Source organism: Lycorma delicatula, chromosome 7 (genome assembly GCF_047948215.1).
Source record: "Lycorma delicatula isolate Av1 chromosome 7, ASM4794821v1, whole genome shotgun sequence".
NCBI classification, from domain to species: domain Eukaryota; kingdom Metazoa; phylum Arthropoda; class Insecta; order Hemiptera; family Fulgoridae; genus Lycorma; species Lycorma delicatula.
In genome coordinates, this window is record NC_134461.1 from 147,222,102 (window position 1) to 147,228,101 (window position 6,000).

General features: G+C 32.8%; 1 protein-coding gene across 1 annotated transcript in view; it reads left to right on the forward strand.

The window, feature by feature from the left end:
• Nucleotides 1-5,668, forward strand: part of LOC142327873 (protein bicaudal C homolog 1-like) — a 29,637-nt gene extending 23,969 nt beyond the window's left edge. The window contains exon 7 of the mRNA XM_075371233.1: nt 5,535-5,668. The gene's annotated coding sequence lies outside the window, so the exon portion shown is untranslated. The remainder of the gene's footprint in view (nt 1-5,534) is intronic.
• Nucleotides 5,669-6,000: the final 332 nt, after the last annotated feature.

The following is a 6,000-nucleotide window of genomic DNA, read 5'->3' on the forward strand; positions in this document are numbered from 1 at the left end:
GTAAGTGACCTCCAGAATGAGTGCATGCTAATTGATTTATACATGTAGGAGCACTTTAAAATAGCTGACTATTTTAGTTTGAGCTAAGTCCTGGGACAATTTTTTTTCAGTAAGCGACTGTATTTCTAATATTAAAATAACACCTTCTGGTAATTGTTTTTCTAAGAAATATCTCTTTAATTTTGTAAGCTCTTCAGTTGCTTCCTTACTCATAATAGTAAATCATGAGTAAGAGTCATCCGTTGTGAAAGTAATCAAATCTGAGGCAGCAAGATCATGGGTGTCAGTTGATACATCCCTGTATTGAGCGCATCATCAATTTTCAGGTACTCTTTGTAGTTTCCAAATGGTTCAGTAAGTTCTTGTAATTCACTCTGTTTCACAAAATTTTCATTTGGTGTAAGATTTTAAATGTTGGAATTGAAGTTACTTTGTGAAGGCCTTTACGAAACAATTTCTCATAGCAGTAACCTGCTTTATTGCCATACGAATCCATAAAACTGTATCCAGCACACTAATGCCTTTTAGAAAGCTCATCAGCATCTGTATATTGACAATAAGTACCGTAACTTTTTCTGTATTGAATTTTAAAGTTTTGAATGACCCCCTGATCAAGCGGTTGATTTACTGCAGTATTATTTGGGGAAAGAAATACCAATTTTATATTTTCTAAGCTAAAATTAGAGTGTGATTTTGCATTGTCCAATAATAATAGTGTGTTGGCTTCCCATTCTGCAATCAAAACTTAACAACCATTCCATCATTATGTCCCTAGTCGTCCAAGATTTTTTATTTGAATACCTTCAATTTCTAATGAATTTAAGTTTACACCCTTAAAAAAATCATGGCTTTACCATTTATTAATGGTTTTTCAAACTCACTTGACATATTCACAACCAACATAACTGTCAGATTTTTTTTTCATTCTTCCCCCTGTATATTTTTCCTCTCAATACATTCTTTTACCTGGGCAAAGCCCAGTAAAAAACCAGTCTCACCACAATTAAAAATATTTGTTTCATTATAACATACACATATTTCATTTCACTTTTCCTTTTTCAAATTCTCATCTACAGTACCTGACATTTCATCACAAATATCTTTAAATGAAATGTTATGCCCTAATTCAGAATTAATCTAACCAATTCCCCTGATGCTTTAAACTAATCGTAACTGAGTTTTTAAGCAATTTCTATGGTTTTCTCGTAGTTCAAAAGTCATAGTTCATAGGTCAAAGTTCCAGAGACCGGAGAGTTATTAGCACGAGCCCTGCAAAACCATTTATAAGTCAAAATGTCAACTGCTAAACCTGGCGTTTTAGGAATTACATGTTTGCTGAACTGATTTTCACTTTCAGTCCATCAGTTTAAGATATCAAGTTTACTTTTTAAAATATCACTTATCTGAGTTTTTCTGACATCAAAACATTTTGCCATATCATACACACTTGACGTTTTTTTTTTTTGTCTTCAGTCATTTGACTGGTTTGATGCAGCTCTCCAAGATTCCCTATCTAGTGCTAGTCATTTCATTTCAGTATACCCTCTACGTCCTACATCCCTAACAATTTGTTTTACATATTCCAAATGTGGCCTGCCTACACAATTTTTTCCTTCTACCTGTCCTTCCAATATTAAAGTGACAATTCCAGGATGCCTTAGTATGTGGCCTATAAGTCTGTCTCATCTTTTAACTATATTTTTCCAAATGCTTCTTTCTTCATCTATTTGCCGCAATACCACTTCATTTGTTGTCACTTTATCCACCCATCTGATTTTTAACATTCTCCTATAGCACCACATTTCAAAAGCTTCTAATTTTTTCTTCTCAGATACTCCGATCATCCAAGTTTAACTTCCACATAAAGCGACACTCCGAACATATACTTTCAAAAATCTTTTCCTGACATTTAAATTAATTTTTGATGTAAACAAATTATATTTCTTACTGAAGGCTCGTTTCGCTTGTGCTATTCGGCATTTTATATCGCTCCTGCTTCGTCCTTCTTTAGTAATTCTACTTCCCAAATAACAAAATTCTTCTACCTCCATAATCTTTTCTCCTCCTATTTTCACATTCAGTGGTCCATCTTTGTTATTTCTACTTCATTTCATTACTTTTGTTTTGTTCTTGTTTATTTTCATGCGATAGTTCTTGCGTAGGACTTCATCTATGCCGTTCATTGTTTCTTCTAAATCCTTTTTACTCTCGGCTAGAATTACTATATCATCAGCAAATCGTAGCATCTTTATCTTTTCACCTTGTACTGTTACTCCGAATCTAAATTGTTCTCTAACATCATTAACTGCTAGTTTCATGTAAAGATTAAAAAGTAACGGAGATAGGGAACATCCTTGTCGGACTCCCTTTCTTATTGCGGCTTCTTTCTTATGTTCTTCAATTATTACTGTTGCTGTTTGGTTCCTGTACATGTTAGCAATTGTTCTTCTATCTCTGTATTTGAACCCTAACTTTTTTAAAATGCTGAACATTTTATTCCAGTCTACGTTATCGAATGCCTTTACTAGGTCTATAAACGCCAAGTATGTTGGTTTGTTTTTCTTTAATCTTCCTTCTACTATTAATCTGAGGCCTAACATTGCTCCCCTTGTCCCTATACTTTTCCTGAAACCAAATTGGTCTTCTCCTAACACTTCCTCCACTCTCCTTTCAATTCTTCTGTATAGAATTCTAGTTAAGATTTTTGATGCATGACTAGTTAAACTAATTGTTCTGTATTCTTCACATTTACCTGCCCCTGCTTTCTTTGGTATCATGACTATAACACGTTTTTTGAAGTCTGACGGAAATTCCCCTTTTTCATAAATATTACACACCAGTTTGTATAGTCTATCAATCGCTTCCTCACATGCACTGTGCAGTAATTCTACAGGTATTCCGGTATTCCGTCTATTCCAGGAGCCTTTCTGCCATTTAAATCTTTTAATGCACTCTTAAATTCAGATCTCAGTATTGTTTCTCCCATTTCATCCTCCTCAACTTCCTCTTCTTCCTCTACAACACTATTTTCTAATTCATTTCCTCCGTATAACTCTTCAATATATTCCACCCATCTATCAACTTTACCTTTCGTATTATATATTGGTGTACCATCTTTTTTTAACACATTATTAGATTTTAATTTATGTACCCCAAAATTTTCCTTAACTTTCCTGTATTTTATTTGTCTATTTTACTAATGTTCATTTCTCTTTCCACTTCTGAATACTTTTCTTTAATCCACTCTTCTTTCGTCAGTTTGCACTTCCTGTTTATAGCATTTCTTAATTGCCGATAGTTCCTTTTACTTTCTTCATCACTAGCATTCTTATATTTTCTACGTTCATCCATCAGCTGCAATATATCGTCTGAAACCCAAGGTTTTATACCAGTTCTCTTTATTCAGCCTAAGTTTGCTTCTGCTGATTTAAGAATTTCCTTTTTAACATTCTCCTATTCTTCTTCTACATTTTCTGCCTTATCTTTTTTACTCAGACCTCTTGCGATATCCTCCTCAAAAATCTCCTTTACCTCCTCTTCCTCAAGCTTCTCTAAATTCCACCGATTCATCTGACACCTTTTCTTCAGGCTTTTAAACCCCAATCTACATTTCATTATCACCAAATTATGGTCGCTATCAATGTCTGCTCCAGGGTAAGTTTTGCAGTCAACGAGTTGATTTCTAAATCTTTGCTTAACCATGATATATTCTATCTGATACCTTGCAGTATCGCCTGGCTTTTTCCAAGTGTATACTCTTCTATTATGATTTTTAAATAGGGTGTTGGCAATTACTAAATTACACTTCGTGCAAAACTCTATAAGTTGGTCCCCTCTTTTTTCATTCCTTTTGCCCAGCCCGTATTCACCCACTATATTTCCTTCCTTGCATTCCAATCTCCAACTATTATTAAATTTTCATCTCCTTTTACGTGTTTAATTGCTTCATCAATCTCTTCGTATACACACTTTACCTCATCATCATCATGGGCGCTTGTAGGCATATAGACGTTAACAATCGTTGTCGGTTTAGGTTTTGATTTTATCCTTATTACAATGATTCTATCGCTATGCATTTTGAAATACTCTACTCTCTTCCCTATCTTCTTGTTCATTATGAAACCTACTCCTGCCTGCCCATTATTTGAAGCTGAGTTAATTATTCTAAAATCACCTGACCAAAAGTCGCCTTCCTCTTCCCACCAAACCTCACTAATTCCTACTACATCCACATTTATCCTATCCATTTCCCTTTTTAAATTTTCTAGCCTACCAACCTTTTTTAAACTTCTAACATTCCACGCTCCGACTCGTAGAATGTTATTTTTTAATTTTCTGGTGACCCCTTCCATAGTAGTCCCCACCCGGAGATCCGAACGGGGGACTAGTTTACCTCCGGAATATTTTACCAAGGAAGTCGCCTCCATCATTGCTATTTGAAAATGCAGAGAGCCACATTTTCTTGGAAAAAAAGCAGCTGTAGTTTTCCATTGCTTTCAGCTGTGCAGTACTTAGAGGACTGAGTGATGTTGATATGGCCGTTTAAGTCATTCTGACTCACGCCCTTAACAACTACTGAAAGAGGTGCTGCCCTCTTTCAGGAATCATTCCTTAGTCTGGCTCTCAACAGATACCTCTCCGATATGGTTGCACCTTCGGTCCAGCTACCCTGTATCCCTGAGCATTCAAGCCCCCTCACCAACGGCAAGGTCTCATGATTCATAGAGGAGGACACTTGACGTAGACATTTATAACTGCTACTTTTTCTTTTATAATCATTTACGTTTTTGAGGAAATTTAAGTTGCAGTAACAATGGTTGTAACAATTTTCACAAAATACACAAAATTGAATGTGCAATGAACATATGTATAGAAAATGTACTACAATAAAAAATAAAAGTACTAACCATAACAAAAATATTGCATGTGTTCATCGTGTAGTTACTTGCACATAACTGATGATAAATCATGCTGGATGATGAATTGAGTGAAATCATAACATCAACGTCTAGGCGGAAAGTGTAATTTACAGTAATTAAACAAATTAATCACATTTTGAAAAATTACAATTTTTATTCCTGCTATCTGTTTTTCAGAACTGATTAAATAGTTAATATAGGTAAATTTGTTGTCCCTATGCATTATTTAGAAGGTCCATTATTGAGAAGTATTTTATCTATTAATAATCTACAAAACTGCCAGGGAACTTAAAAAAGTGTCTGTTATTAAGAGAAGTCCGTTATTGAGAAATGTCCATTAAGAGACATTTCACTGTAACATATTTTACATATTAAAATAACTCGACTATAAGCAGTAATTATTGAATTTATTATTTAAATAATCAAAACATTACTGTTTTAACATTAAATATACAAATTACCATTGAAGACATTTAATCAAATCACGGGTAATTATGCATAATCACTGGATTAATCAAATTTACCTCATCATATATATATAAAAGATAATTTTATATTTTTAATTTCATTTGCTAATCTGAGATTATGATTTTTTTTCAATAATTCTGATTTCAGGTACTTTCCAGTACTTTTTCTACAGTTTACATCTTTTATGGAACTTTTTTAAATAATGTTTCTTTAAATTATTTTATTTTACACAATATGGATTACACAATTCATATAAATTTCTTCATTTTCTTCATGAATTGATGAAGTGATTTTTTCAGTCCAATAAGATAATGAAGAAAATTACTCATTTTTTTATATTTTGTTATTATTTATTTAGAATTATTTATTTTATTATAACATTTTAATAATAATTCTTTTGTGATAATTTTATTTAGAATATTACATATATGAATATTTTAAAGAGATTTATGGTTACGTATTATGTGCAAGTGGATTTATATCATTTTACTCAAACGATGTACAAAATATTATTTTATTTTCTTCCTAATAAAGTTCTCCTATAGTTCTGATTAGAATAGTAATTAAAATTAAGTTCATAAATATCTTAGAGTCAATAAATTTTTATATTATA